The sequence below is a fragment of the Myxocyprinus asiaticus genome, chromosome 32 (genome assembly GCF_019703515.2).
Source record: "Myxocyprinus asiaticus isolate MX2 ecotype Aquarium Trade chromosome 32, UBuf_Myxa_2, whole genome shotgun sequence".
Classification (NCBI taxonomy): Eukaryota; Metazoa; Chordata; class Actinopteri; order Cypriniformes; family Catostomidae; genus Myxocyprinus; species Myxocyprinus asiaticus.
Genome location: NC_059375.1, coordinates 5,672,596 through 5,685,358, shown reverse-complemented (window position 1 = coordinate 5,685,358; position 12,763 = coordinate 5,672,596).

The window sequence follows — 12,763 nt, the reverse complement described above, 5'->3', positions numbered from 1 at the left end:
TCATTTTACTGACTTGGGTCTTTGAGTCTCGTGCAGCAAAATGAACGAATCTTTAATCTTTAAGTCTTTAAGTTGATTTGAGCAGAATTAAATTAAAATGTTAAATTTTCAATAGCCAGCCCCACTTTTTGTTACACTTCATAGGATATGTAAAAATCTTGGTCTTGCTGATATCTGGTGACTTTTGAACCCATCTGGTAGGGACTATACATTTTATTCACCAGTTCATAAGATTTATTCTAGAATAGATTTATATATATATATATATATATATATAAAGTCCCTCATCTCATCTGTTGTTGATTGTTCAGTTGGAAACATTTTAGTCTCAGATCACGCCCTGGTGAGTTTAGAGATATTGCCATATACAGAGAAAAAGAAATCATACAGCTGGCGCTTTAATGTATCCCTTTTGCAAAATCCTGATTTCCAACAAATGTTAAATACTGAAATCAGTGTTTATATGGAGACCAACTGGTCCTCAGTTTCCTCCGTGGGCATAGCCTGGGAGGCACTTAAGGCAGTTCTTATGGGTCGGATCATACAGTATACCTCATTCACCAAAAAATCCAAAGCACGAAAACTCGTGGAGTTGGAAGAGAATATTAAAAGTGCAGAGGCAGAGCTGAAGCGACGAAAGTCGTCTAATGGCCTTAGAGAATTGACTCGATTGAAATACAGATATAATGCTATTTTGTCACGGAAAGTGGAGTTTTGGTTATTCAGGACAAGACAGTCATATTTTGAGTCAGGGGACAAAGCAGGGAAGCTTTTGGCTAGATAAATAAAACAGAGAGAGTCTTTTTCTACCATTCCCTCAGTGAAATCTGCTGGTGGTGAAATATTTACCTCAGCCATCTATATTAATAATGCTTTTAAAGAATTCTATCTTGATCTCTATAGTTCCACATCTTCGTCTACTGATGAGGATATTAGAAACTTTGTGGAACCATTAAAACTCCCTAAACTGATGACAGAGCAAAAAAATTCTCTTGATTCTGAGATAACTTTGGAGGAGCTTGACGAGGTAATTAAAGCCTTGCCTGTTCCAGCTCCGGGGCCAGACAGTTTTGCCGCTGAATTTTTTAGATCTTATGCTACAGAACTGGCTCCACTTTTGTTAGAAGTTTATACGGAATCATTAAAGAATGGAACGCTTCCTCCAACCATGACGCAAGCACGGATCAGTCTGATTCTTAAAAAGGACAAAGATCCAAGTGAGTGTAAGAGTTACTGTCCAATTTCCCTGATCCAGCTAGATGTAAAAATGTTGTCAAAAATTTTGGCTAACCGATTAAGTAAAGTTATGACATCTCTTATACATACAGATCAGATGGGGTTTATTCGGGGCCGCAGCTCTTCTGACAATATTAGGTGTTTCATCAATATCATGTGGTCAGTAGCGAATTATCAGACTCCGGTCGCTGCCATCTCACTTGATGCCGAAAAGGCGTTTGATATGGTAGAATGGGATTATCTTTTTAAGATTTTGGAAATGTATGGGTTCGGGAACACTTTTATTGAATGGATTAAGCTACTTTATAGACACCCTGTAGCAGCGGTACAAAGAAATGGACTAATTTCAGATTATTTTACTCTAAATAGGGGCACTCGGCAGAATTGCCCTCTTTCCCCATGATTGTTCTGTCTTACCCTGGAACCATTAGCAGCCATGATAAGAAGGAAAGATGATTTTCCAGGGGTGGTGGCTGGAGGTATGGCGCATAAACTTTTGCTTTACGCAGATGATATTTTATTATTCATCTCGGACCCCACTAGATCTATGCCTTGCCTCCACAGAATTATTAATTCCTTTTCTAAGTTTTCAGGATATAGAGTCAATTGGTCTAAATCCGAAGCTTTGGCTCTGACAGCATACTGCCCAGTAACGGCTTTCCAGTGGCCCAAACAAGGCATTAAGTATTTGGGCATCTTATTCCCAGCATAATTGTCTGATTTAGTTAGAATTAATTTTGACCCCTTAATAAAACGGTTTTCGAGCGATGTGGACAGGTGGGCTTCATTACATTTATCTATGATTGGGAAAGTTAATGTTATCAAAATGAATTGTATTCCAAAATTCAATTACTTGTTGCAGTCTCTCCCTGTAGATGTCCCCCTCTCTTATTTCAAGCAATTTGCTAACATAGCAAAGTCCTTCATTTGGAATGGTAAGTGTCCCAAATTGCATTTCAATAAGTTACATAGGCCGACTGACAAAGGTGGGCAAGGCCTACCCAAAATTTTCTTTTATTATTATGCTTTCAGTCTCAGACATTTGGCTCACTGGTCGCTTCCACCTGAGAGAGCCCCTCCCTGGTTCTGTATAGAACAGGAAGTTCTTGCCCCTATTTCGCCATTGCAGAGCCTCTCTATCAAATTAATCGGAGAAGTTAAGTTACATCCCATTATCTCGCACTTGAACTCGGTATGGATAAAAGTGTCCAGACTGTTTAATTCGGACACTTTTTTAAATGTTGCCTTGAGCATAAGGCCGAACCCCAAATTATGCATTAACAAGTCCCCTTTTTGCTGATCAGATTGGATTGTGAGGGGGGTTACTACACTCGGTGACCTATATGAGAATGGAGTGTTGAGATCCTTTAAAAATTTGGTTCAACTTTTTGGGATTCCTAGATCTCAGTTCTATAAGTATTTACAGCTGTGCCACCTTTTCTGTACTGTTTTTAGGAGTGGTTTACATCCCCCTAAAGCGGCAGATACTCTGGGAGTAATGATTACTGCTTTTGGAAAAGGTCTTGAGGCATCAGTATATTACTAATTCAGGGTCTGGGGGACGGAACTTCAACTTCTCTTAAGAGATTATGGGAGAAAGATCTAAACTTGGCATTGGAGGAGGGGGTGTGGGCTTGGATTCTAAAAAACGTCAAATCTGCATCTAGAGATGCAAGGGTTCGCCTTATGCAATTTAAGATTTTACATAGAGTCTATTGGACCCCCTCTAGATTGCATAGGCTTGGTCTAAGACACATCCACCTGCTGGCGGTGTCAATTAGAAGATGGAGACACAAACCATGTCTTTTGGGGATGTGTTAAAATTCAAGAATTTTGGTTGAGGGTCCAGAGTTTTATGGGCGATGTATTAGGTACTCAAATTTCATTTTGCCCCAGACTCTGTATTTTAGGTGATGGGGCGGTCATTGATGTAGGGGATAAATACATGAAAAATTGGATCCTGGCTGGTGTTATGATAGGCAGACAGGTTATCCTTAGAGGATGGAAGTCAGCTGGAGCCCCCTCGTTTTGTGAGTGGTACGAGGACATGGGCAAGGTAGCGGCTTTGGAGGAGTTGTCATATAGAAGGCTAGGCAACATGGATATGTTTATCAGGAGGTGGGGTGGCTATTTGGCCTTTTTGGAGGGCTTTCGGGGAGGGGCAGTGGAGGGAGATGTGTTGTTTTAAATGTGTGTGTTGTAGCCTTTTTGTTTTTGAATGTATACTTTCCATTATGTATTTCTAAATATTTTCTACTGTTTTATTGTCTTTTTGTGTGTCTTTGTCAATTACATTTGACCACTGGGGGATCTGTTCATGTTGGGTGGGGGGTTAATGTTCGGGAGGAAGGGTTGTAAATAATATAATGTGATTCTATATATTTTGTTATTTTTTATTATTATTATTATATTTAAATATGTTATATGGAATCAATAAAACTGATAATTAAAAAAAAATGCATAAGGTACACCCTTGCATCTCTAGATGTAGACTTGACATTTTTTTGAATTGTAGCCCACACTCCCTCCTCCAATACCAAGTTTAAATCTTTCACCCATAATCTCTGAGAGAAGTTGAAGCTTCATCCCCCAGACTCTGAATTAGCAGGGAGTAATACATTGATGCCTCATGACCTTTTCCAAAGGCAGTAATCACCACTCCCAGAGTGTTTGCCGCTTTAGAGGGGTGTATGCTACTCTCAAAAATAGTACAGAGCAGGTGACACAGTTGTAAATATCTAAAGAATTGAGACCTGGGAATCCCAAAATGTTGAACCATATTTTCAAAGGATCTAAACACTCCACTCTCATATAGGTCACCGAGCGTATTAATCTCCCTCACAATCCACTCTGTCCAGCAGAAAGGGTACTTATTAATACATAATTTTGGGTTCAGTCATATGCTGGAAGCAACATTTAAATAAATGTCTGAATTAAACATTCTGGACACTTTTGTCCATACCGCATGCAAATGCAAGATAACGGGGTGTAACTTAACTTCTCCGGTTAGTTTGATAGAAAGGCTTTGCAATGGCGAGACAGGGGCAAGAAATTCCTGTTCAATACAAAACCAGGGAGGGGCTCTCTCAGGTGGAAGTGACCAATGAGCCAAATGTTTGAGACTGAATGCATAGTAATAAAACAAAATCTTGGGTTGGTGTAGCCCACCTTTGTCAATCGGCCTATGTACATTGCATCTGGAAAGTTTTCACAGCGCTTCACTTTTTCCACATTTTGTTATGTTACAGCCTTATTCCAAAATGGATTAAATTAATTATTTTCCTCAAAATTCTACAAACAATACCCCCATAATGACAACATGAAAGAAGTTTGTTTGAAATCTTTGCAAATGTATTAAAAATAAAAAACGAAAAAAATCACATGTACATAAGTATTCACAGCCTTTGCCATGACATTCAAAATTGAGCTCAGATGCATCCTGTTTCCACTGATCATCCTTGAGATGTTTCTACAACTTGATTGGAGTCCACCTGTGGTAAATTCAGTTGATTGGACATGATTTGGAAAGTCACACACCTGTCTATATAAGGTCCCACAGTTAACAGTGCATGTCAGAGCACAAACCAAGCCATGAAGTACAAGGAATTGCCTGTAGACCTCCGAGACAGGATTGTATCGAGGCACAGATCTGGGGAAGGGTACAGAAACATTTCTGCAGCATTGAAGGTCCCAATGAGCACAGTGGCCTCCATCATCTGTAAATGGAAGAAGCTTGGAACCACCAGGACTCTTCCTAGAGCTGGCCGCCTGGCCAAACTGAGCGATTAGGGGAGAAGGGCCTTAGTCAGGGAGGTGACGAAGAACCCGATGGTCACTCTGACAGAGCTCCAGTGTTTCTCTGTGGAGAGAGGAGAACCTTCCAGAAGAACAACCATCTCTGCAGCACTCCACCAATCAGGCCTGTATGGTAGAGTGGCCAGATGGAAGCCACTCCTCAGTAAAAGGCACATGACAGCCTTCCTGGAGTTTGCCAAAAGGCACCTGAAGGACTCTCAGACCATGAGAAACAAAGATTGAACTCTTTGGCCTGAATGGCAAGCGTCATGTCTGGAGGAAACCAGGCACCGCTCATCACCTGGCCAATACCATCCCTACAGTGAAGCATGGTGGTGGCAGCATCATGCTGTGGGGATGTTTTTCAGCGGCAGGAACTGGGAGACTAGTCAGGATCGAGGGAAAGATGAATGCAGCAATGTACAGAGACATCCTTGATGAAAACCTGCTCCAGAGCGCTCTGGACCTCAGACTGGGGTGAAGGTTCATCTTCCAACAGGACAATGACCCTAAGCACACAGCCAAGATAACAAAGGAGTGGCTCCGGGACAACTCTGTGAATGTCCTTGAGTGGCCCAGCCAGAGCCCAGACTTGAACCTGATTGAACATCACTGGAGAGATCTGAAAATGGCTGTGCACCAACGCTCCCCATCCAACCTGATGGAGCTTGAGAGGTCCTGCAAAGAAGAATGGGATAAACTGCCCAAAATAGGTGTGCCAAGCTTGTAGCATCATATTCTAAAAGACTTGAGGCTGTAATTGGTGCCAAAGGTGCTTCAACAAAGTATTGAGCAAAGGCTGTGAATACTTATGTACATGTGATTTTTTTTATTTTTTTTTTTTTTATAAATACATTTGCAGAGATTTCATACAAACTTCTTTCACGTTGTCATTATGGGGTATTGTTTGTAGAATTTTGAGGAAAATAATGAATTTAATAAATTTTGGAATAAGGCTGTAACATAACAAAATGTGGAAAAAGTGAAGCGCTGTGAATACTTTCCGGATGCACTGTAAATTACTGAAGTGTAATCTGGGACGTTTACCATTCCAAATGAAGGACTTCGCTATGCTATCAAATTGCTTGAAATAAGAGAAGGGGACATCTATAGTGAGAGATTGTAGCAGGTAGTTGAATTTTGGAATACAATTCATTTTAACAACATTTACCTTCCCAGTCATAGATAAATGCAATGAAGCCCACCTGCCCACATCGCTCAAACTTTTTGTTAAAGGGTCCAAATTAACTCTAACTAAATCACACAAATTTGCTGGGAATAAAATACTCAAATACTTAATGCCCTGTTTGGGCCACTGGAAGGCGCCTGGCTGAAAAGCCATTACTGGGCAGTACGCTGTCAGAGCCGAAGCTTCGGATTTAGACCAATTAACTCTGTATCCTGAGAACTTAGAAAAGGAATTAATAATTCTGTGGAGGCAAGGCATAGATCTAGTAGGGTCGGAGATGAATAATAAAATATCATCTGCGTAAAGCAAAAGCTTATGCGCCACACCTCCCGCCATCACCCCTGGAAAATCATCGTCCTTTCTTTTCGTGGCTGCTAATGGTTCCAGGGCAAGACAGAAAAATAATGGGGAAATAGGGCAACCCTGCTGGGTGCCCCTATCCAGAGTAAAATAATCTGAAATTAAACAATTTGTTTGTACCACTGCTACCGGATGTCTATAAAGTAACTTAATCTATCCAATAAAAGTATTCCCGAACCCATATATTTCCAAAATCTTAAAAAGATAATCCCATTCTACCATATCAAATGCATTTTCTGCATCAAGTGAGATGGCAGTGACCAGAGTCTGATCATTCGCCACTGACCACATGATATTGAAGAAAAGCCTCTAGCTGGATCAGGGAATTTGGACGGTAACTCTTACACTCGCTTGGATCTTTGTCCTTTTTAAGAATCAGACTGATCTGGGCTTGTGTCATGGTTGGCGGAAGATTTCCATTCTTTAATGATTCCGTATAAACTTCTAGCAAAAGTGGAGCCAGTTCTGTAGCATAAGATCTAAAGAAATTCAGCGGCAAAGCCATCTGGCCCCAAAGCCTTGCCTGTACCTCACCAAGCTCCTCCAAGTTTATTTCAGAATCAAGAGAATTTTTTTGCTCAACCAACAGTTTAGGAAGTTATAATGGTTCCACAAAGTTTCTAATATCCTCTTCAGTAGACGAAGACATGGAACTAAAAGCTCAAGATAGAATTCTTTAAAAGCATTATTAATATTAGTGGCCGAGGTAAATATTTCACCACTAGTAGATTTCACTGAGGGAATGGTAGAAAAAGACTCTCTCTGTTTTATATATCTAGTCAGATGCTTCCCTGCTTTGTCCCCTGACTCAAAGTATGAGTCTTGCCTGTCTTGGCTCTGAGGCCATTAGATGACATTCGGCACTTCAGCTCTGCCTCTGCACTTTTAATATTCCCTTCCAATTCTACGAGTTCTTGTGCTTTGGATTTTTTGGGTGAAAGCAGCATACTGTATAATCCGGCCCCTAAGAACCGCCTTAAGTGCCTCCCAAGCCACACCCACAGAGGATACTGAGAACCAGTTGGTCACCATATAAACATTGATTTCAGCCTTTAGCATTTGTTGGAATTCAGGATTTTGCAAGAGGGATACATTAAAGCGCCAACTATGTGATTTCCTTTTCTTCATATGTGGCAACACCTCTAAACATACCAGGATGTGATATGAGACCAAAATGTTTCCAATTGAGCAATCAACGACAGATGAAATGAGGGACTTAGATTTATATATTAAAAAAAAATCTATTCTAGAGTAAATCTTATGGACTGATGAAAAAAATTTATAGTTCCTACCAGATGAGTTCAAAAGTCTACAAATATCTGTAAGACCAAGATTTTTACACATCCTGGGAAGCATCAGTGTTGCTCTAGGGGGCTTGCACACTTTTGCTTCACTATGATCAAGGTCCATCAAAAGGTTAAAGTCTCCTCCCAATATTATATCATGAGGGGTGCCAAAGGCTTGCAACATCCCTTCAAGATCTATAAAAAAGCCCTGATCATCAACATTACGTGCATAAATATTAGCCAAAATAAGACTTTTCCCTGAATTTCAGCTAAAACAATAATGACTTCCTCTTTATTCTGTTTGAGACATTTGAATTGTAGATGTTTACTTATCAGTGTAATGACTCCCCTGCACTTACTCAAGCCAGCACTATAAAAAAAAATGCCCACCCCATGTCTTTCCAAATGTTTCAGCTTCCTGTGGAGAAAGGTGCATTTATTGAAAGAACACTATATCATATTTCTTATGCTTAAGAAGAGAAATAACCTTCCTTCTTTTTATGGGGTGCCCCAACCCATTCACATTCCACTTGGAGAGAGACATTCCACTCATATTAACATTTGACATTTTCACATATGAGAAAAAATAGATTGTGTGTCAAAGACAAGATTATAAAGACCACATTCCAACATTAGTGCAACAATCAAACCCCGAACATCCCCTAGTGAAAAAAAAAACAAAAACAGAAAAAAGTTAAACGTGCGCATTAACCCCACAAACGACAGCGCCAACTGCGTCAATCCCTCCAAACTCAAACAGTCCATGCACGCCCACGAGAGCCCCCGCGACAACCTTACCGTTGGATTGCTCAAGTCTGGTGTCTTTATACACATTTTGTGAGACAGAATTATACAGCAAAAGATAATCTATAAAACAAACTCCAGCCAATAGGCAGAATACACACAAAGAGCGTGTAGCTTCATCCATAAAACTGACCTGAAGGTGTGTTATTCTACAAAATAAACTCCATCCGCTAGGCGGAACCAGCACAAAAAGAACGTGCAGATTCCTCAAACAGTCAAACGAATGTTCAGTGAGCCGGTCCACTTGGCTGCAACATGAGTACAAGCAAATTACTTACTCCAATGACTTTGCAAGAAATACTCCACAAAATAAACTCCAGCCAACAGGCGGAATTAGCACAAAGAGTGTGTAGATTCTTCCACAAAACCGTCCCGAAGGTGTGTTGCTCTACAAAATAAACTCCAGCCATTAGGCGGAACCAGCACAAAAAGAGTGCGAAGAATCTTCAAACAGTCAAGTGAATGTTCAGTGAGCTGGTCCGTTTGGCCGCAACATGAGTACAACAAGATGGCTTACTCTGTTGACTTTATGAAGGACATTGCTTGCTGTGGGCATGTGAATGTTTTACGGCCATCCTTAGCATCTATTCTCAATTTGGCCGGGAATATCAGTGCAAAAGCGACCTTCTGTTGATGTAAAATTTCTTGCATTCCTTGAATCGATCACATTTCTCTCTTGTCGAGTTCGCAAAGTCTGGGAACAAGAAAATGCCGTGGTTCTTCCAAGAAAGCCTTCCTTTACTCTGCAGATCGTCGAGCCGGAACCCTGTGAGCTCACTCGATTTCCAGCTTATGGCCTGTTATGTCGAGCAGATTCACCATATCCTGTCCTTCTTCGCCCTCAGGAATTACAACGATTCGGACGTTATTCCGCCGGCTACAGTTTTCCATGTCCTCCAACTTCTCCCAGACATGCTCCAAATCCACCTTGCCTGCTAGCATATTAGCAGATAACTCCCTCTCCGATGACTCCAGATAATCGATCCGTTTCTCGACATCCCCCACTCTTTTGACCACATCAGTAAATTTCACCTCCATGGCAGTGATCAATCGACGTATCACAGCAAGATTCTCCAAGTCAGCAACAACCTTCGTCAGCATTGCCGACATGTTCAGCATCTCTCGCCGCATTTCCTGCATCTCTCCAACCAAATCGACTCCCGGGCTTGGGGCCTGCTCATGGGTGTCAGCTTGAACATGTAAGTGTCTTTTAATGTCTCCAGAGCCCGAGGATTTTGAATTCTTTGACATATTGTCCTCCTAGAACAGTTATGGAACAGAGTGTATCGAATCTCACTGGTTTATGTCATAAAAGGTATTAAAACTAGCAAGGTGCGCAGAGCTTGCCGTTCACACGTCCGATACTCGCATGGTGTCACATGACTTCAATTTTTGTCTTTTTGAAAACAAAATTATCGATCATTTTGGCTGTGTTAATGCCAAGGGCATACATTTAGCCAAAGGTGTGTATTTTGGGGGGAATTTTGATATTTCAACCTCAGTTCCTATAATACATCTATAATATACTGTGTACACAAAATAGTTACACTCAGGAACTTCAGGAGAAAAATTTCCCCATTGAAACCCATTAAAACTGCAGTATTTGATCCCAGTGCCATCAAAGCATAAAATCATGAATTCTATGATATTATGCATTCATTCCGGAGCCCTGGCTTCAAATTTGTTTTATATTTTCCACCAGATGGTGCCATTTTCCCATGTTTAGCCTATGGAGCAAATACATGCTTTTTTCCTATTTTCAGTTTGCTGTGTTATAGAGCACTGCAGGCCAACTGAATAAATGATGCAGATGAAATTGTGTGGGTGTGTTAGTATGGATGTCAGAGTGTGTTTTGTATGTTTGTATTGAGAAATGTGTGTGTATGTGTGTGTGTGTAAAAAACAACAGTGGCATTATGTAAACAACTGGCATTTAAAGGGTTAAAATCTTGAAAATAAATTAATATTTGGTAGTTATGACAGGACTGACGTTGGTTAAAAATCTAAGTCAGTGAAAGTGGAAAATAATATTACTATATAATATTTTTGACACTGACATTTTTGTCCTCCAATGTCCTGAGTGTGAGGTTTTTTTTATTTTTTTATCTGACATTGCAAAATAATAATAATAATAATGCATCAAAATCAATGTTGTTGCTAATCACTGACATATCCCAGACTGTGATAATCCAAAAAAATTTCCCCTTAGCATTTAGTATATGAAAATAATTCATTTTTTGTGTTTTATTTTCATAAAAAACAAACTGGCATTTAAAGGGTTAAAATCCTGAAAATTAATGAATATTTGGTAGTTATGATGAGGACTGATGTTGGTTAAAAAAAATTAACTCATTGAAAGTGGAAAATAATATTATTATGGCAGTTTTTTGACACTGAGTAACTTTTTTTTATTGACGCACAAGGGTTAACTTTATAATCCTTTATATTTTGCCTTATTTGATGAGGAGTTGTGCCTGAATGCATAAAGTAAGTGTATAATCCTTGGTTATTGTATTATTTAAATGCATGATTTTACATTTGCTCCTGTTTGCTTAATATCGTGCCCATGAATGTAATTAGCTCATCTACGTATTTGTGTGTACGCGCTCGTGATTAGCGTGCCTGTGAATCTGTATTTTGTATGTCCATACTTCGGTTGACATTTCATTTTGTTATTATTGATAATATTATAAATGATATGTTATATAATTTTCATTAACTACACATCATGGTATTTTCCATATATTCTTTATGGGCACAAAGTGGTAAACTACTCTCTGACTGTGTGCATGCACACACTCATGGCTGGGACAGAGCAGTGCTCATCTCTAACGAGGTGTCAGATTTCAGATATGTGAGTGTGTGCACTGTTTATATAATGAAGCCTACACACTGTAATTCATGTTGTGCCATTTATAACCAGTAACAGTGTTCATGTTTAACTTTATTGCTTTAATTATTTGATATTATGCTGTATTGTTTCATATCATTCTGCTTAATTATTATGTAATAGAAACCACAAATATTACTCATAAGGCTCATCAAATCATACACTGCATATTGTGCCTGAACACCTGAGTCTTGTAAGACAATTAACTGAGTGCTGTGTGTGGCAACAATAAATGGGTTATTCCCAGACTTTTAAGACTGTTTTCTGAATTATCTCTAATGGGATACCCTGTAGTGGGCAGAGTTGTCAACCAGCAACAGAACAATAGTGGAGAGCTACCAGTAGCCATCCATTTCTACACGGTCCTTCGAGTGGGATCCTTGGCTTACTACAGTGGATAGAAGATGTCATATCCGGCAGAGGAACCTACTGTGCGAGTCAGGAGGAAGACGACCCTCCCTGCACGATTTGAAGATTATGAACTTTTTTGGCTTTGCTATCCCTAATCTCTTTGCACAACCCATACTGCCACCCACTCAGTCATCTCATACACTGGCTCAAGGTACAGAGCAAGAGAAGGTTGCAGCTGGGCTTCCCTTGTCACGTCTAAGATGTGAGGAGCCTGACAGTCCACTTCAGTAGTCAGACTATGAGCAGTGTGATTCTGGGTCTGCTATTCTCAAGGCGGAGAGTAAGAATCTTTGCTCTGACCGATCTATTCCTGCACCATGCTGTCAACAACCTACTCGGTCGGATGAGAATACCTACAGGCCTGTACCAACCCCAAATTTCAGCGGTTATGGGGAACAACCACAGTATGAGGATGATCATACCATTCCTCAGGCCCTACCAGCTCCAGTGGCTGCACCTAGAGCTAAACAGATTTCCATTTCTGATACTGCATACACCCATACTACTAGATGGGAAGCTTCACAAGAGGATGAGGTCTACTATTAAAGGCCACAGAGTTCTTACAAACAGAGTTTTCATGCTTCTCAGGAACTAGGGTTCATGACTTCTCTACATAGTGACATTTATGACTCTGCCAAGCGTTACCCAATGCCATGTCAGCCACCCAGTACACCCCTTCTCGAACATGAGCTGAAATACAGGGGCTCAACCCCTATGATTCCAGACTTTGTACATCCTAACCCGAGAGAGGTTGAAGATCGCTCTGGACAATGTCCTCCCATTCAATGCCAC